The sequence below is a fragment of the Mesoplodon densirostris genome, chromosome 10 (assembly GCF_025265405.1).
Source record: "Mesoplodon densirostris isolate mMesDen1 chromosome 10, mMesDen1 primary haplotype, whole genome shotgun sequence".
Taxonomy (NCBI): Eukaryota; Metazoa; Chordata; class Mammalia; order Artiodactyla; family Ziphiidae; genus Mesoplodon; species Mesoplodon densirostris.
Genome location: NC_082670.1, coordinates 103,505,995 through 103,527,945, shown reverse-complemented (window position 1 = coordinate 103,527,945; position 21,951 = coordinate 103,505,995). Strand labels below are relative to the sequence as shown.

General features: G+C 52.0%; 1 protein-coding gene across 7 annotated transcripts in view; it reads left to right on the top strand.

Annotated features, from left to right (window-relative positions):
- ATP2B2 (ATPase plasma membrane Ca2+ transporting 2) overlaps positions 1–21,951 on the top strand; it is a 207,597-nt gene that overhangs the window by 16,081 nt on the left and 169,565 nt on the right. For 5 of the 7 annotated variants that reach the window (XM_060111354.1, XM_060111350.1, XM_060111351.1 and 2 more), the window contains exon 2: positions 1,991–2,085. The exons of the other annotated variants lie outside the window; for them this stretch is intronic. The gene's annotated coding sequence lies outside the window, so the exon portion shown is untranslated. The remainder of the gene's footprint in view (positions 1–1,990; positions 2,086–21,951) is intronic. 7 annotated transcript variants of the gene reach the window in all.

The following is a 21,951-nucleotide window of genomic DNA, read 5'->3' as shown; positions in this document are numbered from 1 at the left end:
CACCCACACAAATAAGGCCAACTGACTTTTGACCAAGGTACAAAAGCAGTTCAATGGAGGAAAGATGATAACCTTTTCAATAAATAGTGCTGAAGCAATAGGACATCCATAAACAAAACAAACAAACAAACAAAAACCTATCTAAGTCTTATGCCTTATACAAAAATTAACTCAAGGGCTTCCCTGGTGGCGCAGTGGTTGAGAATCCGCCTGCCGATGCAGGGAACATGGGTTCGTGCCCCAGTCTGGGAAGATCCCACATGCCGCGGAGCGGCTAGGCCCGTGAGCCATGGCTGCTGAGCCTGCGCGTCCGGAGCCTGTGCTCCGCAACGGGAGAGGCCACAACAGTGAGAAAAAAAAAAAAAAAAATTAACTCAAAATGGATCATGGTCTTAACTATAAAATGTAAAACTATAAAACTTTTAGGGGAAAAATGTAAGAGGAAAATCTCCAGGATCTAGGGCTAGGCAAAGAGTTCTTAAGCTTGACACCAAAGCATGATCCATAAAAGAAAAAAAATGATAAATTGGACTTAACCAAAGTTAAAAGCTCATGATCCACAAAAACAAACAAACAAAAAAACCCTGTTAAAAAGATGAAGACAAGCTACCAACTGGGAGAAAATATTTGCAAACCACAAAATCTGACAAAGTACTGGTATCTGATATGTATAAAAAACTCTCCAAACTCAACCATAAAAAGAAATCAAACAATCTAATTAGAAAGTGGACAAAAATCATGAAGAGAAATTTCTATGAAGAGAATATACAGATGGCAAATAAGCACATGAAAAGCTGTTCAACGTCATTAGTCATTAAAGATAGGCAAATTAAAACCACAGTGAGATATAATTACACACCTGTCAGAACAGCTAAAATAAAAAATAACACCAAATGCTGGTGAGGATGCAGAAAAACTGGTTCACTCATACATCATAGGCAGGAATGTAAAATGGTACTATAAAACCATTTGGAAGTTTCTTTAAAAAAAAAACAACTAAATATACAACTACCATGTGACCCAATAATTGTCCTATTGTGCATTTATCCCAAATAAATGTAAACTTATGTTCACACAAAAACCCTGTACACAAGGTTATAGTAGCTTTACTAATAATTGCCAAAAATTGGAGATAACCCAGATGTCCTTTAATAGATGATTAAGCTACCTATGGTCCACCCACATCATGGAGTGGTACTCACCCATAAAAAGGATTGAACTGTCTATACACACAACAACCTGATGAATCTCCACTGAATTGTGCTGAGTGAAAAAAGCCCATCCCAGAAGGTCACACATAGCATGATTCCATTTATAGATATCATTAAAAAAGCAACATTATTAGAGAACAGATTCATGATAGCCAGGAGTTAGGGATAGCCAGGAGTTAGGGATGCAGGTGGCACGGTGGGGGGAGGTGGTGACTATAATGGGACAGCCCAAGGAAGCTTGTGGTGACAAAAAGTTCTGTATCTTGATTGTGATTGTGGCTACATAACACTACACACATGATAAAACTGCACACACACACACGCACATACACACAAGTGCATGTAAAAATAGATATTATTATCCTATCCTGCAGATGGGGAGACAGAGGCTTGGAAAGGTCCAGCCACGAGCCCCAGGGCCTCTGTCTCTCCAGAGCACATGCCCATGACCACTCTGCCTCACTCCCTCTGCCCTTGCAGGCCACACCAGACAGCAGATAGAGGACAGGGAGACCCCACCTTGACACCCTGCTGGCAGTAGACTAGCTCCCCTGAGACGGGGCCTGGGAGGGGTGAGGCCCACCCAGGCAGGTCTTGACGGGGAAGGCAGCGGCAGCGTTCCCCTGCTTCTCTTCCATCTCCACCCCACCTGACCCGGGCACTAGCCCAGTGCCGGCACACAGGGGACGCTCCACACCACTGTTCCCTTCCTACTCCTTGCTGACTTGAGTCCCCACTGGGTCACCCACCCCTAACCAATGCCATCTCCCCTTTTCCAGAGCTGAACTTCGTCACCCAGTCCCCAGAGCTGGCAAGACATGGGCCCTATTTTCCAAACCCTGACGCCTTTCATTTAACCAGAAGACGTGGAGGGGTGAGTTGGAGACTGGGGTTTTGCTGGAGCTGGAGATGGGGAAGATCTGGGAAGAGAGCAGCCTTGCAGGGGGTGCTGATGGAGGGTCTGATAAGCAGGAAAACAGTGTTTGACAGCAGCTGCCTTCCTTCTGCCATTCTAGCGGGGACACTTGAATTATTTATGCACCATTGTGCAGGTGTGGGGAAATCCCCCCAGGTGTCTTTGCGTTGGAATAGGGAGCACAGCTAGGAAGCGTAGAAGGAAGGCAGCATCGCTGCACACACTGAACTGAGTCTCAGGTCCCTAGTCAATACAATGGGGTGGCAGCAGCATCTCCCTCTTGTCAAGGTCAAAGCAAAGGTAATCCATGTAAAGTGCTTGGAAGAGTAGCTGGAACATAGTAGGTGCTCAATAAATGCTGGTTGCCTAGTGCATGTTAGTTAAATGGGACAGCCCTCTCTCTGGGGTCAAAATGCCGCTTAGCCTTCCAGAGCCAGCCCATATTGCAGCTCTGTGAGATTTCTCTGGCTCCTAGCTGGGATTAACCACATCTTCCTCTGTTCTCCCAAAGCCCTTTCTTTGGGCCTCTGTTATTGCCTTGCTTGATCCGCCCTGCGTTATATATCTAAGAACCTCAGAGTCCGTGCCTGCTCCCCCAGACCCACCCCTGTCAGGGAACAGAGGTCACACTGCTCATCTTTGAGCATCAGAAGCAACTTACCTTCCGAAAGAACAGCCTCTGAGCTAGAGCTCAGAGTCAGGATTTCATCTGACCTTCCCAGAAGGTGTCATCAGCCCTTTCACAGGTGAGAACGCTGAGACCCAGAGAGAAGTAACTTTCAGCCAGGAGCTGGGAGAGCCAGGGTGCAACTCAGAGATTCTGAACTCACTTTCTATTACCCTACCCTGCCGGCATCAAGAAAGATGAGTGACTCCAGACCCAAATAGGGGAGGAAGCAGACAGGCAGACCAGCTGCGTGCCTCTCCTCAGCCCTCAGAGATCACCCAGATCTCTTACCATGCTGAAGTTTTGTTTCTTGGGACTAACCAGATTGTTTCCAAACACATTACATAATTGTGCACATATTTATTTAATGCCATCTCTTGAATATTAAACAATCGATAATTTGGAACAGAAACACTGGCGTCTAAACCCAGCAGCTTTTGACAGGCGTGGGTGGGGAAGGAGGTTGAGGAGAGCCATCTATGAGCCATTACGGGGGAAAAAGAGGTGACAGCCCCCTCCTCCTCCCGAGGTGGGTTGAAAGGCTTCCCAGGCTTATGGTTGGCAAAAACGTAGTGGAATTTTCACCATTGGGGTTCCACCTCTTTTATTATATAACAACAAAGGTGCATTAGCTCTTCCCTAAAGGATGCTTGGAGCCAGGGCTTGGCCACCTGTTTATCTGTTTATGAGTGTTTACTGAGCATCCTCTATGTGCAGTCTCTGTTACACTCTGATTCACCCCTGGGGTGCCTTTGAGTATGAAGCACATGAGACCCGGTCCTCATACAGGTGACCAAATAAATGTAGAAGATGGCTTCCAGGCATGGTAAGCACTGTGAAGAAAACAAAACAGGGCTGCAAGGTGGGGAACGGCGGGCAGTCCCTGAGGAGGGGACTTCTGACCAGAGGTCCCGATGGGAGAAGCAGCCAGCCATGCAGAGGTCAGGGTGGTGGGGAGAGCATTCCAGGCGGATGGGGATGGGGGCAAGGAGCAAGTGGCCCTGGTGGGGTTGAGGAAGAGCAAGGAAGGCAGTGGGCTGGGGAGGGGTGAGTGAGGGCCCCACGTAGGCGACGCAGGCAGAGGGTTACCCCTCTGCCAGGATTGTTGGGGCCGGACCGAGAGGGCCCCCATGAGGAGTTGGAATTGCAGTCTGTGTGCAGCGGCAAAGCTGTTGGAGGGCTCTAGCAATCTGATGAATGTTAGGAAAACATCCGTCTGCAGCTGGGAGAGGACTGGGGGGTGGCAGGCATGCAGGGAAGGGCTGGGTTGAGGTTCTAGGGCTGGAGTGCTGGGGATGGGCAGGGAGACTCCAGGGAAGGCACAGGAGGGGCTGGCCGGGCCCCAAACGCTAATGGATCTGTCCAAGGTGATGGCGAGAGTTTCTCCCAGGGCAGCTGTGGAGGGCCTGGCCTGAGCCGGCAGGAATCACAGTAACTCTGATATTGATGGTAATAATAGTACCTAGGATTTACTAAGCACTTACTGGCTGTGAGCCAGACATTGGGCCGAGCCCCTCAGCCTCACCACCAGCCTGTGATATGTGTACGTTTATTACCTCCATTTCACAGAAGAGGGAGGGGACCAAGGCACAGAGTGGTGAAGTGAAATGCCCAGGGTTGCTCAGCGAGTTAGTAGTAGAGGTGGGATTTGAACCTCATCCATCTGACTCCACGCGTACGGCCCTCAGTCCATGCTGGCTGAATGAACTGATAACAAAAACAGCAACAGCAATAATGAGAGCAGTCACTTAACTGTGGTGCTGGCTATGTGCCAGGCCCTACTCTAAGTGCTTTAAAAAAACACTAGGGCTTCCCTGGTGGCGCAGTGGTTGAGAGTCCGCCTGCCGATGCAGGGGACGTGGGTTCGTGCCCCAGTCCGGGAAGATCCCACATGCCATTGAGCGGCTGGGCCCGTGAGCCGTGGCCGCTGAGCCTGTGCGTCCGGAGCCTGTGCTCCGCAACGGGAGAGGCCCCAACAGTGAGAGTCCCACATACCGCCAAAAAAAAAAAAAAAAAAAAAAACCACTAATCATTTAGCCTTCACAACAGCCCATGAGGCAGGCACGCCCATTATCCCCATTTTATAGAAGGAGAAACTGAAGCATGGAGCTTACCCTAGCCAGGATTTGAAACCGGGAGTTCTGGCTCCAGAGTCCAGGCTTTTAGCAAAATGCAGTGTAAGTTGGGGGAAGTGGACCACCTACGATCTGACTTGGTGCCATCTGCATTTCCAAGTCTGGGGCCAGGCCTGGGCTGGGCCCAAGCCCCAGGCCTGCGGGTGGGGCAGGCCCTCCGGGAGCCTGTGGGAGACCACGAAGGGCTGAACTGTCCCCCACAGAGCCTGCTGGCTCCTCAGTGGCCAAAGCAGAGGTCCTTCAGAGGTGGACGGTAATTCCCATCTGAGGGGCAGTGCTGGAGCCGGGGAACGATGCGTGCGAAAGTGCTGTGTGAAAGGTGAAAACTTGCACACATAAGGGCTTTTAAAGTATTTGCGGATGCGTCAACATCTCATCCTTTCCTTGCATCCTGCTCTCCTCAATGAGAGAACAGAGAAAAACGTGGGCCCATGCCCTGGCCAGTCTGCCCAAGAGTCTGCAATACCAGGGATGGAGCAGAGAGGCTGGGGCAACGCACCCCAAGTCCCGGAAACTCCTCAAAACAGGTTCTGTATGGGGAGGTGGGCGCGGCAGACGACCAAGCTCCATGGCTTTCCTGCCGGTTTCAGGTCCTGACCATGCAATCCTTGGCAAGGCGTTTAAATTTCTGCCACTGCAGTTTTATGTCTTTAAAATGGGAGTGAGAAGCCCTCCCTCTTGAGACTGTTGGAAGGATTAAGTGGGCGAGGACATCTCAGGGCATGGAATGTCACCTGCTGCTCAGTGGGTCTCTGCCCCCCGGTGGCCCCAGTGGGAACGGTTGCCTCAGGTGTGAGGACCCGGGGCCCCTTCCCACTGGAACCATATCAGTTTCTCTGAACCGTACAAACACTGGGAACACTTTGCCACCTGTGTTAGTTTGCTGGGGCTTTTGTGACAAAGCACCATGAGCTGGGTGGCTTAAATTAGCAGACGTTTAGCGTCTCACAGATCTGGAGACTGGAAGTCTGGCATCACGGGGTTGATTCCTTTTGAGGGCCGTGAGGGAGACTCTGTTCCCGGCCTCCCCTGCAGCTTCTAGTGGTTGGAAGGTTCATCGTCCTTGGTGATCCTTGGCTTGTGGATGCATTACCCCATCCCCACCTTCACATCGTCTTCCCTCTCTGCTTGTCTATCTCTGTGTCCAAATTTCCCCTTTATAAGGACACCAGTCCTGTAGGGGCAGAGTTCACCCTAATAACCCTCTCTTAACTTGCTTACCTCTGAAAAGACTCTATTTCCAAATAGGGTCATGTTCACAGGTACTGGGAGTTAGGACTTCAACATCCCTTTTGGGGGACACACAACACCCTCCTAATTGTTTGAAGCTGATTCTGAATGGGCTCCAGGTTCATTCACATTTCTGAAATAGGCTCAAAGAATATTTTACATCATTTTCTAAAAGAACAGTGGCCTCAACATCACTGACTCCTTAGCTTCCAGTAGATCCCTCATGAACACTTGGCCTTAGCGAACCCCAGTCTGGCTCTCTCAGCCATTATCTTATATGAAGAGCAAGTGGGTTTGAACCCAAGCCCTTGGTCAGCCCTGACTGTGAACTGGACTCCAGGAACATGGGAAGCCACGGTCCCAGCTGTTGATGGGGTCACAGGGGAAGGCCACAGGACAGGTAGGAATGCACCTGGCTGTTGTTGGGCAGGTGGGTGCTGGGGCCACCAGGGTCCTTCCCAGCAATAATCTTCGAGAGGTGAGGGGAAGAGGCTTCCTTCCCGGGAAGGAAGCCTTTGTCTCCTTGCAGGTGGACATGAGTGCTCCCAGGACCACAAGAGAACCCTCACCTGCTCTTTCCGTGGTCAGATAACTCATCAGTCACTCAACTGTCATTCTGGGATGAGACCCACTCCTGGGCCTCTGTCTACACAGGAAGTGCAGGGGAACCCTGAGCCCATCATCCCCATGGCACCCCCAGCCCAGGTCCCTGGAGAGTGAGGGGTCAGTAGTAGACCCCACCTTCTTGTCTGATCTCCATTCTTAAAATAAGCTCCCCCACCTTGAATATTGGAGGTGCCCACTTCGCTCGAACTGAGAGCCAGGAATCCGTTTCCAAAGGCACCGTGACCGGGTAGGAGTGCCCTGGACTAGGCACAAGCAGGCCTGGGTGCTGGGTCGAGTCCCAACACTGCCAGTCTGAGCTCTGTGATCCCAGGTGAATCTTGCGCTTTTCCAGTCTCAGTTTCCCATGTACAAGGTGGAGATGGTTCCTACTTTACGAGTAGAGTGAGGGGCATCTTTAAAGGGCTCATGCAGTGCTGGGCACCCAGTCGGCATGCTCCCTCTTCTCTCTCTGGGCTTCAGTTTCCTCCCCTGCAAGCAAGGCTGTTGGCCCAAACGGGCTCTGGCGAGCTCCATGTGGCTCTTGGGGTGCCCTCCAGGGAGTCCAGCGTCTGGCCAGGCAGAAGAAACCTCCTAGCCCATAGGCCTGCCCTGCCAGGAGCTCGCTGAGTGAGCTGGGGCGACTGCTTCCCACTGCTCACAGGCCTGGTGGCTCAGGGCGACCGTGGCAAGGCTCCTGGAGGCTCTGACCTCATGCAGCCAGCCAGAGGTCTGAGCTTGTGCCTCAACAGGTGCCCTAAATTCTCATACCCCATTCTTTTCTTGCCCGCCTCAAAGGCTCTGAGAATGCCAATCAGATGCTCCCTACCCATCTCCAGGTACCCAGGCCACCTCCGGCATGCTGGAGGCAAAGGCATCTTCATGGGGACACCGCCCAGCGCCTCGCACATGCCATGTCCTGTGCTTGGCACCCGACAAGTACTTGTGCAGCTGAATGTATTACGGGATCCGCTCACCCAGGTTGAAGTCCAGGGGGCAGAATGTTTTACCCCTTCTCGGGGAGGGAGGTAAATGTCCCAGGGACATTTCTATTCTCAGAGTGGAGCTGCAGTAGAAGAAGATGCATAACAGAAGCCACTAGCGCACTCATGCTGGGCTTGTGGGCAGGAAGGCTAGGGATGGGCTGCATTCAAGTCAGCCTTTCTCTGCGACTCTTGCTGTGGAGTGAGGTCTAACCCTGAGCCTTGAGATGGTACTGTTGGTGCCTTTTCACTGTCTCTGGGGGAATTCTGCTCACCGCACTGCGCCAAGGTGAGAATGAAACAAGAAAATATGTAGGAAGTAGAGTGGGCACGTGGCGTGGTAGAGAGAGCATGGACGTTGGGTTCATACCTGGCCCTGCTGGGTGACCTTGAGCAAGTGACCTCCCCTCTCTGGGCCTTAGCTGGCTGATCTAGAAACAGGTCACAGTGTTGTCATGAGGACCAAAGGTGCTCCTGTAGGCCACGTGCCCACCCCAGCCTACTCTCTCCCCCACGCCCCCAACCCCACCAGCTGATTGCATGGCAGGCCTTGCTCCCTTTGCTGGGCCCCTGGCATCATGCAGACAGGCCAGATGCCCAACCTCAGATGCCAAGAGCACAATCCCCTGGGCCCGGCCTGGGAGGGGTCGTGCCCTCCGGGTCTTTCCTTTCACTTGGTCTATCTTCGCTGGGTGCTGGCAGCTGCAGTAGCAGAAGCACTATGCTCAGGCTTGGAAAGACCAGACAGTTTCAGTCACTCAGTGTGGGGCCCTTTCCTCTCTGTGCCTCAATTTGCCTGTCTGTAGAGTGGGCGCAGCACCCCCCGCCTCAGGGGCTGGCATGGGGGCTACTGAGGTAACCAATATGCAAGGGCCTGGTAGGTAATTGCTCAAAACTATTTGCTGCGTCAGAGTCCAGTGGGGTCGAAGGCCACTGGGGTCCCAGGCATTCCTGAGCTCCCTCAGGCCTCACTCTCAGCCTTGGCCTGCCTGGGGTCGAGGGTGCACCCTCCCCAGGATCAGTGGGAGAACTAAGAAGGGAGCTGCCTTCCCTTCACTAGGGAAGAACAATAAAAACTTGTAGCATCTTATTGTTAGAAGGAACCAAAGAACTCCTCAACAACCCCACCCAATGACTGGTAACTTTTTAATTTCTTGCTGGTTACCTCCAGGGACAGGGACCTCACTACCTGTTGTGTGACCAAGAGCAGAGATGGCACCCAGTTCACACACCTTGTGCGCAGGCATTTTATGCATATATAAACCCAGTGCTCCTTACTCAGGGCATTATGACTTTTACTTTACACACAATTTTAACCACATGAGTTATCTGATTTCTTTAGCTTAATTGAAGACCCTGCTCAGTTTTCACCTCCCCTCAAACATCCCCAACAGGACTTCCATCCCCATGAAACTTAACCACTCACCCTCTGTCCCTGCAGCTCTTCAGATAGGTCTCTGTTGTAGAATGTATCCCATTGTGTTTTACTTGGCTGTTCAGTTACAACTCTCTCACTAGATCCTAACTCCCTAGGAGGAGTGGGGCAGTGGAAGGAGCTTGCTTGGACCTTAACTCAAAGAAGTCTGACCTTCATGCCCTATATTCCCTCCTGGCTGTGTGACCCAGAGGAAATGATCTAACCTCTCTGAGCACATGGATCAACGTCAGAGTCTTCATGATCCTCTCGCGCTCCTTGAGCAGAGTCCAAGTCCTCTTACCCCTGTCTCCCTAGTCCCTGACCCACAGTGGGTGCTGAGCACTTGTTGAGGAGGGGAAGCACAAGGAGGCCACGGGTACAAGTTATGAGGTGGCAGGGGAGGGAGTTTTTCTGCTGGAAGAGCATGCAGTGCTGCAGCCAAGAGACAAAACAGGAAAATAAGGTGCACAGGCCAGACACGTGCAGCAGTCGGGCTACTTAGGGAAGGGGCAGCAGAGGGAAACCCATCACCACCCAGGAGCCACCCCAGGCGAACTGCCAGCACTGTGGTCCCTGAACCGACTTTGTTCAACAGGAAGGTGTTCATCTAGTACCTGTGTGACTTAAACTGCCTTTTAAAAAGCAAAAGGCTGAGAAGCGAAGGAAATCGCTAGGTTGTTGAAATAATATGTTTGCGACATAGATGTTCTACTGTTTGTCAAATAGGAGCCTTTGTGATCAGCAAAATATCAGTTCATGTAAAAGGGAAAAACAGAGTCAAGGGCGAGTTCCTTACACCTGAAATGTTTAAAATAAAACAAACGTCAGCATGCAAAGGGGAAGATTACAGGAGCTGGGAAGTCCCTCGTGTGGAAGTGCTCCTTCTCCAGAGATGCTGGAGAAGGTCTGTCTCTCCATTCGACAGGAAACAGGCATGTTTTTTTCCTGTTCTCTGTCAGTGGACAGAAGGGAATCGGGCACGCTATAAGGGAACAAGCAAGGAGTGTCATGGGGCCACGAGACAGGATGAGTGGGGGACTGTGTCACCTTTTTTCCCTTTAGTCTAGAGAGGCTTCCTGGAGGAGGCGAGATCCAGGCTGTTTGGTCCAGGCCCTCCCCACTGCCCCTGGCCTGGCCTCTCCCCAGTGCTCACACTCACGTGGCTGCTTCATTGGAAGGCTCTATGCTCGGGTCTGGCCAGATGCACATGTGGTGGCTGCCCTTTCCCGACGTTCCCAGGGCCACTGTATACCAGTGACTTGTACAGGGAGTCCTCAGAACAAAAGGACTTCCAGGTAACCAGGATTGGAGCCAGGGCACTGCTGATAGGATCAGAAGCCTCAAGTGAACGGTAGCCCAGGAGGAAGCCAGGGCCACAGAGAAGTGCCCACCACCCACACTGCTTTTGGCAGTGGCACTGTTTTGCCGAGCACAGGCGCTGTGGAGGCCGGCCATGCTCCCCTGCCCCTCCCCACCCTGGCCTCCCCCTCTCTGGTCCCAAGACCAGAGAGGGAGGCAGCCCTGCTGGCAGCTGGACCAGGCACCGTGGCCACCTCACAGGGTATAGCCACAGGCTGCAGACTTCTGTGGTCGCTGTCGGTGCTGAAGCCAAGAGGTCAGAGTGGGGGTTTGTGTCCGTGACCTGGGATGCAGCGGGGACACCGGGGGATTTGCCACCATCTCCAGCCCAGGTATGGGTGAGTGGTTCACGGGCACAGCCCGCAGCCCTGGACTGGCTAGGCCCCTCGGGGGCCTGGGACTCCAGTGCAAGGGGGGCACTGAGATGGAAGCAACTTAGTGCAAGGGGAGGGACCGCAAGCCTGTGAGTGCTGGGCCAGGAGGGAGGCTGGAGGGCAGGCACGCCCTTTGGAAGTTGATGAGGAGCCCCACGGGGTCAGTCTCTGGCCCTCACTCAGCTCTCTGGGCACCCTTCCTGCGGAGGGCTGCTAACGTGAGCGAGAGAGTGAGATAGCCCAGGTTCAAATCCAGACCCGTGTGACTTTGCACATTTACCTCTGCTCTCTGTGCCTCAGTTTCCCACCCTGTAAAATGGGAGTGGTGATAGTGGGACCTATTTCTTAAGTCTGTTATGAAGATCAAAGAAGATGGTAGATGCAGCCCCGTAGCTCTGAGCATCTCCACTGCCCCCTGCTACTCCCTGAACAAGGGACCCACCTTCAGAGGGTGCCTTATCAGCACTGGAAGGAAAATTAAGAGACTCTTTAGGCTATCTTGCCTATTTCACAGGTGCAACTGCAAAGGAGATGATCTAGGTTATGGCCTCAGACTTCAAATCAGACAGACCGGGGTTTGAACCCTGTGTCTGCAAACTTTTCAGCTGGAAGCCTCAGACAAGTTCTTGACCCTCTGACCCCCATTTTTTCATATGTGAAGTGGAGATAATTATAGGATCTACTTCATGGGATACTTGCACGGATGAAATCATGCCTCACATATAAAAGGTTTATCCTGTACTTCATACTTAAATCGGGAGCCACTATCACCACCACCATCATCACTATTGTTACTATTATTGTTGTTGTCGTTGTTGATGATGATGTTTTGAGGAAAGGGAGGCTCGGAGAGGGAAAGGGACCTGCCAGCAGTCACACAGCAAGTCAGAGGGCAAGACAGGGTTCAGCCCCGACCTCCTAACCCCCCGTCCCTGTTCTTTCTGCTTCCCTCACCATCTCAGTGAACCTCATTGGTCTTCGCCGCCCCTCAGCACATCCTGCCTAGAGCTTGGTTTCCGCTTGCAAGAGGTCACCCTAAAGCATATGAGACCTATCGTTTACTGACCTCGTTGCTTCTGGGCACAGATTTGGGGGCACCACACAGGGGAAGCTGGCATCCCCCAAGATGCTGGGCCAGCAGAGAGCTGGGGGAGGCTATCTTCTCCCCATGATTTCCTCAGTGCCCCTCCAAAAGCCCACAGCTTCCCACTGTACCCAGGGATCCTTGGCCAGGGAGACCCCTGAGGGGGGCAGGATACAGCTTTTGAGGGCAGAACTCCTTGTTTTCCAAGAGGCTCCTTAGGAAGGGAAGGATTGGGACCTCAACTTCCACCAAGGTTTCCTTGGATGTTGGGGACAGATCTGGGGTCACCCTCAGGGGTCTCCTGGTTCCTTAGCTGATCTGGAGCACCTCTGAAGGCTTGCCTCTGTCTCTCCACCTTCTAGCCATCTGAGCTTGGGCCTTCCCTCGCAGGGAGGGACGGAGACACAAGAGGAGGCTGAGGAGGGAGAGGAGAGAGAGGATGGAGTTTGCTTTAAGGAGAAAGAAGAGTTATGTTCTTGTTTTAATAATATAAATGTTACATGAGCAATGATAATTATTATGATTCCCATTTATTGAGCACTTACTATGCACCAGGCACTGTGCTAAGAACTTTATATATGTTATTTCAATTAATCTTGACCATAGCCTAATCAGGTAGAAAATATCATGATACCCATTTTACAGATGAGTAAACTAGAAGAGACTTATTTATATACCATGTGGTAACTACAGATGCCAAGCAGACGAAATAAAGAAGGATAGATTCTGAGTGGGATAACAGGGAGTGCTGGGGACTGTGGCAAGTTGGAGAGAGTCATTCATTTGTTTTTTTGTTGAGGCATGATACACATACATTAAAGCAGGTAAAGGGCACTCATCTCAAATGTACCATCTGATGATTTTTACACATATTTACACCACCCTGATCAAAATACATACAGAATATTTCCGGTACCCCAAACATTCCTTCTGAGGCATACAAATTTAATTTTTTAAAAAATTCTGCAAAACTATCACAGCCAAGAGGCACCTAAGGAAGCATGATGACTAAATATAATCTGGTATCCTGGATGGGATCCTGGAACAGAAAAAGGACTTTAGGTGAAAACTAAAGAAATGTGAATCAAGTATGGACTTTAGTTAATATTAGCATATCAGTATTGATTCATTAATTGTGAAAAATGCACCATAGTTATGTAAGCTGTTAATGATAAAGGGAACTGGATGTGTGGTAGGTGGGAACCCTCTGTACTATTCTTAGCAAATTTTTTGTAAATCTAAAACTGTTCTAAAACAAAAAGTCTATTAAAAAAAAAAAAAACACTCTTCAGATATTTAAGCAAAATATATCCATGGGCAGGGTCTGGCCTTTGAGCTGCCAGTTTGTGACCTCCAGTGGTCTAATGCCCTTATTTTACAGATGAGGAAACTGAGTCCCCCAAAGGGGAAGGCACTTGTCAGGGCCCCAGAGTAGGTCAGTGGCAGAGCCAGGACCGATAGGCTGGTCAGTGCTCAGCTGTGAAGGATAGGGTTTGGGGCATGGGTTCAGGGCTGCCAGGGTCTCCCTGAATCCTGAGTGCCTTGCTGAGGACTCGCCCTACAGGAAGCTGCCAGGTGCCACCGGCTTCCCTCTACTGCTTCCCCCTGAGCTCTCCGGGGCTGTCAGTTGGAAACCAGTTCTCCCACTGGCCTCAGCCCCAAAGGGAGTGGTCATGGGCAGTTCCTGTTCTGGGAGCAGGGTGTCGCCTTCCCACTCCCCCCTCCCCAGCCTCGATACACCTGATACATGTCCCCATGGCCAGCATGGGGTTTGAGTTGAGTGTTGGATGGATGGGTGAGTGAAGAAATGAAGGGGGGAAGAAATGAATGGAAAGCGTGGATGGTTGGGAGAGGGTGGGGGGAATAAAGGGTGCCAGGAGTACAGACTCTGCAGCCAGATGGTCTGGGTCTGCTACCTCCAGCTACAGGACCTTGGACAAGTCAACCTCTCTGTGCCTCAAATTCCTCATCTGAAAGTGGAGATAATGGTAGCTCCTGTGCCTTACAGGAGTGTGGAGAGGATTAGAGTTGATTGACATGAGGGAGGGAAGTTATAAATATAGGCCAGGAGGGAAGGAGAAATGGGGGAGGGGTGATGATTTCGTTTTCGTACTGGGGCATGGAAACCTGGATGAAGCCACAGGACTGGCCACTGACCCAGAAAAGGGGTTGGGTAGCTTCACACAGTGGTTAGAGCACAGATTCGGGAGCCAGGCTGCCAGGAATCAAATTCCAAGGCCACCACTTACTAGCCACGTGGCCTTGGGCAAGTGAGTTAACCTCTGTGTGCGCCAGTGTCTTCTCTGTAAAATAGATGTGATAACAACAGCATTCGCTTCCCGAGGTTGTTATGAGAATTAAGTAGTTGTTTGGTATGTGTGTAGCCCCTGGGACTATACCTGGTATGTTGAAAACAACCTCTGGCATATAACAAGTATTTGTTAAATACCTGGGAGAGGTTTTATACCAGAAACCCACTCCTCTCTCTGGAAGGCACTGACTCTTGCCAGAGATCGAGGTCCAGGCGTTATACATTCTCTTACCTCCTGAATCCAGGCAGGACACTGCCCTTCACGAAGCCAGATGGGGTGAGGGCCGAACTGCTGACCAGGTGCCCATCTATATGGCCTCACCCACTCCAGCCAACCCCGGGGTGAGCAGCATTTCTCATATTTTAAGAGAAGCCAGAAATCTGGATTCTGTACAGTTCCCCAATTTTTAAACATTGGCTCTTAGTTCAACTTTATTTTAAGCTCTGAGCAAAACAAACAAATGTATTTTAAGCTGGCTGCTCTCCCAAACAGTTGATTTGCAGCTTCCACCCCAGTCTAGCCCTGCCAGTTTGCTTTCTTTTATTATTTTTTTCCTGCATTTTAGAGAAAAGGAAACTGAGGCACAGAGAGAAATGCTTGGATCTGTGTGTCTGACTTTTTAGTGGAGGCAAGAAGCAATCTCCTAGTTTCCCTCTCCCGGCTGCAAGCGACACGGGGTCCCTGGGGAATCCACCAGGCTTTGCAGCAGGTGAGGGAGGGGGACTTGAGGGGGAGTTTTCCCCTCAGCCTGGGTTCTTCCAGTAGCATATTTGAAATATGATGTTTGCTGACCAGATGCCATCTGCGCCATGCGTCAGGGGTGCACCTGATATGAAGCAGAGTTTCCCCACTTCCAAAGCCTTAGCAAAGATTAGGGATGCCGGGACCCCCAGCTTCACTTCCAGCACTGGCCCGGCAGATGGGAGGCCACGATTCCAAGGGGTTCCTGACCCTCAGTCTGTGGGAAAGAGCTAGCAATAAACTCTATGTAAAGAAAGTCGCTAAGTGAGAACTAAAGGGGTTGAGGAATGGGGGGACGCATGTTCTGGAGGGGTTTTTTTTTTTTTTTTTGCAAGAGGGTTAATTTACAGACCTGTCATACTCTGAACTTGAGTTGTTTTTTCTTTTCTGTTGAAAAACTGCTCTTTGGTTCCCATTTACTTAACCTGTCTGTGCCTCCGTTTCCTCATCTGTAAAATGGGGATGAACATTGTACTAAACCTCCTGCAGCTTACGATGAGGATGCAATAAGACAGTATGTGTTGAGGATTAAGCAATAAAAACCAGTGTGGTTGTCATTGTCGGCTGCAGCCCGCCTCCCTGTCTGCACAGGTGGTGACTTGAGGAGCTGTGGCTCCTGGCTTTTCTTCACCCTGACTCTCTACGTGTTTGTGATCTTAGCTTTGTCTGGAGACCTACCAGCTGTGGAGTGCCTCTCATAGGTCAGCTTCTATGCTAGACCTTCCCACCCATTTTCTCTTCCTTAACCCTCAGAGCAACACTGGGGAGCCAACACCATCATCAGCTTTGCAGATGAAGAACCTGAGGCTCTCGGAGGAAACATGACTTATCCAAGGTCACACCCACAGGGGGACCTGACCTTGAGAACACCCTGTTACCTTCCTGAGCCTCTAGCTTCCTCATCTGTAAAAGGAGGTTCAGGACACCCACCCCAGGGCTGCTGTGAGCACCTATGAGGTAATGACTTGGAAAGTGCACTGCCAGCTGCAAATCCCAGGCAAATGGGCAGCATTGATGTGAGTCCTGCAGAGGCCTGATCCCTTTCGGGGTTCAGTGCGCTTTGGCAGCAAGAGCTGCAGAGGAAACTTATTTCAAGTGTCTTTTTCTTGGGTGAGTTCCAAAATGCATCTCCTCTCTCCATCTAACAAGTGCAAAGCTGGCTTCAGCAGGGCCTATGTCTAACGCAAGTAAACTCCAGTGCGACGACCTGGGAGGCGGAAGGAGATGGGCATGGTGGCCACAGGGGAGACAGGGTCATGCAGAAGGCCTCAGGCTATGGAGTCAGATAGACGTGAGATCAAATCCTGGCTCCTCCACTTCCTAGCTGGGTGGCCTTGAACCTGCTATTTAACCTCTCTGAGCCTCACACAGACTATTGTTATGATGGGGGGGTCGGGGCGGGGTGGTGCTAAGCATGGCTGCTGAGAAGCACAGCATAAGGATCCACAAACATCCAGCCCGACAAGTACCAGGTCCAAGGCTGGGGCAGCAGACCTTGCAGAGGGTGGGGGGCTGGATAGAAACCAGCCACAGGGCCGGGGGAGAAGAGTTCCTGCTGAACCTGGGAAGGGAACACGGGTCAAGCAGGATTTAGCAGGACACACGCACTGGGAAGGAACGCCAGCCAAGTAGGTCTTAGCCGCGCATGTACACTGGCCCATGAGTAGCTGGAGGGCAGGCACAGTATACTCTTCGTCCCTGTGGCCTGGCTCCTGACCGGTGCACAGACTAGATTTTAAAAACTGAATTTAGCATCCACTTTCCTTTCTGCCTCAAACCTACCCATTTACTCCTCCTTGTCTGTCAGTCTCCAACCGCACCACCCGCCTCTGTGAAGCGTAGAAGAGCACAGGTTCTGGTATCAGGCAGATTGGGATTCAAATCCAAACTCTGCCCTTTCTGGCTGAGTAGCCTTGGGCAAATTACCTCCCCTTTCTGACCCTCAGTTTCCTCTTCTGTAAGTGAGCTAACACCACCCCTCCCCCCAGCAGAGCTACCGTAGGAGAGGCTGTAGATGAAAGCACCTCGCGTGGTCCCTGACACAGAGTAGGCGCCCCGGCAGCGGCACTGCTATTGTCCCTTCCAAGTGTGGCCCCGGGCCACCTCTGGCTCCTCTCTTCTCCCCAAGGCAGACGGAACTCCCCAAGGAGTTCACGATTTGTCTTTACATCTCAGATGACAGGAGACAAGCACCTAGGCTGTATACATCAGTGAAGAATAAGTGTCACCCCCATTCCCACAGTCTCTTTACATAATTTCCACACTGCTCCTATGTTGATTGGACGTGGTGGGCTTAATAACATCCATAAAACACCTCGAAAATGAGCATCAGAAGGCAGATCACTGGGGATGAAGGGTAAACCACCCTCAGGCTCTAAAACACCATCCTCTAGCTGTGAGAACGCGAAAGTTCATTAGCGTCCCTGAAAGTTCTCATGTGGAAAGTTCATGAATGAAGGGCTTTCTGGTTCCGGATCCCATGTCTTATTCTCGAGGATGGCCTGGAAACCCTGCTCAACTGACTATTTATGGGTGCCTCTCTGGCACCTCCTGGTCAGGCTGCGTTCCTGAAAGGTGGCCCTGGCTCTGATCCCTGCGGCAGGAATCCCACTAAGGTGGGGCTGGTGGGGTTTGGGCCCGTAAAGGGGTCCCCTACCCATCTGGGATGTGTGTGCCCTTGAAGCCTGAAGCCTGTCCGTGCCTGCCTCACACCCACTTACCCTACATGCAGTGCAGACCCTGTTCTGGGAGCCTCCTCCTCAGAACTGGAAACAGGGTTCCCCCTGTTATTAGCTGGGAAATCCTGCTTTAACACCCAGCACTGTTGGAGCATCTCCACGGCCATCGGCAAGGGCCGCGGAGAGATTATCTGCAGCAACATGGTCTCACTGCCACCCCCTGAGCCCCTGGTGACGTGGTGCCTACAAAAGTCATGCAGTTTGGTCCAACATAATCACAACATAAAGGAACAGTCCCTAGCCCACTCTTGGCCCCTCCAGCCCATCTCTTCTTCCGTGTTACTTAGGATTTCTCTCCACTCACTTCCCACGGGCACAGAGGGGTTCAACGCCGGTGCAAGACCGGGCGTCTGAGCTTAAAGCTGGCCCCCAGCCCCCTTACCGCCTGCTCCAGTGCTGGCTTCCACACCCGGCCTCTCCCTCTGGGCCCCTGAGCTAATTACGGGCTTACCTCAATGATTCTAAGGAAAAGCTAACTAAATCAGGGTCGGCCGTCAATTTTCTGGCTAAGGACAGGCAGCCCGACCCCTCCTTCTCCATTCCAGGATTCTGAAACCCTGGCTGCAGCTTTGTTTGAGTCTGAGAACAGAGTTTATCTCTTAAGGCTGATGTGAGGAAGAGCAGCGAGACAGGACATTTCCCTCGCTGCCCCTCTGCCCCGTGTCGGGGTGACCCTATGGGAGCAGGTAGGGGGCTTGAAGGGCTGGGGTGCAGCCAGATCTGAGCAGCTCGGGGAAGGTGTGTGAGGAGATGAAGCAGGTGACAGCCTCTCACAGGCAATATATAAAGCAGCCAGCATGGCGCAGGGGCTGAGCCAATGTTTGTTGAATGAAGGAGTGACTACAAAGCGCCTGGCCCAGTGCCGCTTACAGAGTAAACACTGAACGATGTTCAGTCTCTTGTCCTTCCTGGAATTCCCATTTGTAACTATAAATATTCATGGGACAAGGTGGCTAAGTTCCTAAAACCTTTATGTGAGTATGTTTATTGCACATGTTTCCCCTTTGAAATGTGAGGGCAAGCAAGGTCAGGGATGACTGGGGGCAGTGGGCGTGGGAACTGAGGGCTGTGCTCCCACCGCCTGGTTTCCTTTATGTGGGACTCAGCATCCCCTCTGGAAGGAGGGGTGCCTTGATACGAGTCCCACCTGTGATTTTCAGCCCCTTCCTGCTTTGTCCCCTCATTAGCCGTGTCCTCCTAACCTCCTCACAGGGGCTGATGTCCGCAGCCAGCACGTGGCCATCATTATTTGTTTACTCAGTGCCCACTTGATTGCAGGCAATGAGTGACATGCTTAACTAATTAAGGAGACCCCGAAGGCAGGGAACACATGGGGGCTGAGGACCCACTCTGTGTGCCAGGTTCAGCAGAGCACTCAGGACACAGGCTCTGGAGTCTGATTTGAATCCCAGCTAGCTGTGTGACCTTCGGTAAGTCGCCTAACCTTTCTGTGCCTCAGTTTTCCCCTCTGCAAAATGGGCGTGATAGTAATAGTATGTCCCTCATAAGGTTGTTGTAAGAATGAAGTGAGTTCATAAGTGCCAAGTGCTCAGAACAGGGCCTAGAATGTAGTTGGCGCTTCCTAAGCATTAACTATTCCTCATATTTCAGAGCTAGGAGCTCACTGATTCCTCAGCAAAGCCTGGCCTGTACGATGGCTCCCGTTTTACAGATGAGGTTTGGGGAGGAGGAACCACTTGGCCCTGGTTACCCAGAATGAAATCCCGGCTCCACTGCTCTCTCTCAAAGAGGAGGGTCTGGCAGTGCCTTTCAGGACAAGCAGGGCTGGGGCAGCACAGAGGTGGCGAGAGAAGAGCTGGGCCTCCCTCAGAGGCGCGCGCCGAGTAGAGGTGGCTATAAATACAAGAGGCGAGGGGCTTTCTAACTAGGCCAGGAATGTGTGTTAATCATCGAGGTCAGCTGGGCCGCGGCAGCTCTTGGCTGGAAAAGGGTGTATACAGGAGCGAGCTCTCCTGGAGAAAGGAGCTGAGGAGGAGGAGGAGGAGGGCGACAGGCAGTGCCCAGTGGGGGGCATGCTGGCACCCGGCCTTTGTCATGGGGCAGGGGCTGACCCCCAGGAAGCCCTCTCCTGCCCCTTGTGAACCTTGAGAAACCCTCCCGTAACCCAGATCAGATCAGCCACCTCAAACCCACCGGCCGGCCAAGGCCACAGCTATGGTTCGCAAAGGGCAGACCCGGGCCGCATTCTGGGGAGTGAGCACTTATTTTAATGTGTTTGGGGGAAAACACAACTGGCAAAGCAAATCCATGATCTCGTGGCTGTGAATGCTTAAGATAATATACTAAGAAGGTATATACGTTTTTTAGAAGGGAGTTGAGTGAAAGAAGGATGTGAAGTGTGTGCTATACCTGTGGAGGCGGCAAGCATCATTCCTGAGGTGTAGGGGCTTCTGGTCCCCAGGCGAACTGCCAGCCCCCTTGCCGTGGGGTCCCAGTGGCCTCTGCCACTCCCAGCCCACAGCCCAGCCCCACCCTCCCCAAACATGTCAGGCACTGGCACCCCACCCCACCTCCACTCTCTGTGCCTGTCCCCCTTTCCTGGCAAGGCCAGGAGAAATGAGGTCCTCGCTGGAACCTCCTCCGGGCTGCCCTAGGCCCTTGTCCATCCACGGCCACTCCCTGCCTACGTGAGAGTCACCATAGCTGGGACCATGGCTCCCTTGGTGATGGGGAAAGCAAGCTCTGGGTGTTTCTGTCCTCCTGCTATGCCCAGCATATCACATTCTGGAGCCGTCACTGCCTGGTGCCAGTCCGTGCACGTGCACTGTCACCCTCGGGGCTCCGTCCCCTCCCTCATCTGTCAGATGGGGACACCAACTTTCCTTCCCTGGGGTTGGCGGGGGGGCCGGTGCATGGAGTCAGTGTGCTTACTCCACCTAAAGGCCCACGTCAGCACTCCACAAACATCATCCTGATTATTCGCATCACCAGCACAATTGTCATCATCAGGGGCCGATGGATATTCAGTAAGTGAGTCCTCGGTGGTGCAGGGTGGAGGGAAAGGGAATGGGACTAGGGCATCTTTGCATTTAGGATTAGGAGAAAGTTCTTGGTGCCTACTGACTCTGCCCCTCTCATTTTGAATACGGGGCAACTGAGGCCCAATCTCCTGCTCCACCGCCATCTCCCTCCCCAGGCTGGGGGAGGAGGTGACAGGCCAGACTCACCTGCCCAGTGAAACACAGCAGGCCTCCCAAGCTTCCCAGCGAGACTAGGGAGGAATTCCAGGGGCTGCAGAATTCTCACTTCACCCAGGCAGTGAATCAAAAGCCTCATTCTTTGTAGATTCCTCCCATAGGTGGGAGCAGATGTGACCTTTGTCATTTGTTATTTTTAGCAGAGCAGGCGAGGAATGATAAAAACCTGTACGGAGCTGACTATAAATAACATGCCCGTGGCGTTTTTTTCCTTTAACACATCTAAAAATTGTAGATCTCAACAAGCATTGCCCTTCAGAGTAGAATAACAGCATTAGCATGGCGCTTTACAATTAGAGTCAACCTCACCCCAGCTATCGCTGGGGATCACCGTGCATGTCCCCAGGGCAGACACTTTCTCGTCCCCATCCTGCAGGTGAGGAAACAAGGATGAGCTCGGCTGGTAGAGCTGTTGGCACGGTGCCTGACCCATGGCACGAGCCCGATTTATATCACCATCCTTACCAAGGAGTCTCTGAAAGGCCGAGAAGCTTGTTCAGTGTCACAGGGGAAAGGCCCCGGGCCAGGACCTCCTCGGGGCCACCTGACTCCAAACGCAGTAGTTTACTGGCTGCTAGTGGGCCTCATGGGGCTGGAGGAAGAAGAGGTGGGCATGGAAAGATCAGAGGAGTGGGTGCCAGGCATCGTGGAACTTCAAGATGAGAGTGTGAGCGAGAAGGTTGTGGCTGGGATACTGGAGGCTGAGAGGAGGGCTGACAAGTTTCAGAAAAGGGGGTGAGGGAGAGAGAAGATAACTGGCCACCGGCCTTCTAGGGCTGTGCCTCACCAGGCTCACCTCATCTGAATCCTAAATCCCTCTGGGCAGAGCAGCTATCCTCAGCCAGCCCCGTGGCAGAGAATAAGAGAGACCCAAGGGCAGGTTACCAATGCTGGGGTGGGTGAGGGTGGCCAGGTGGGGACGAGCAGGTGGAGAGAAACCAGGGCAGAAGGGGGTCCCAAGAC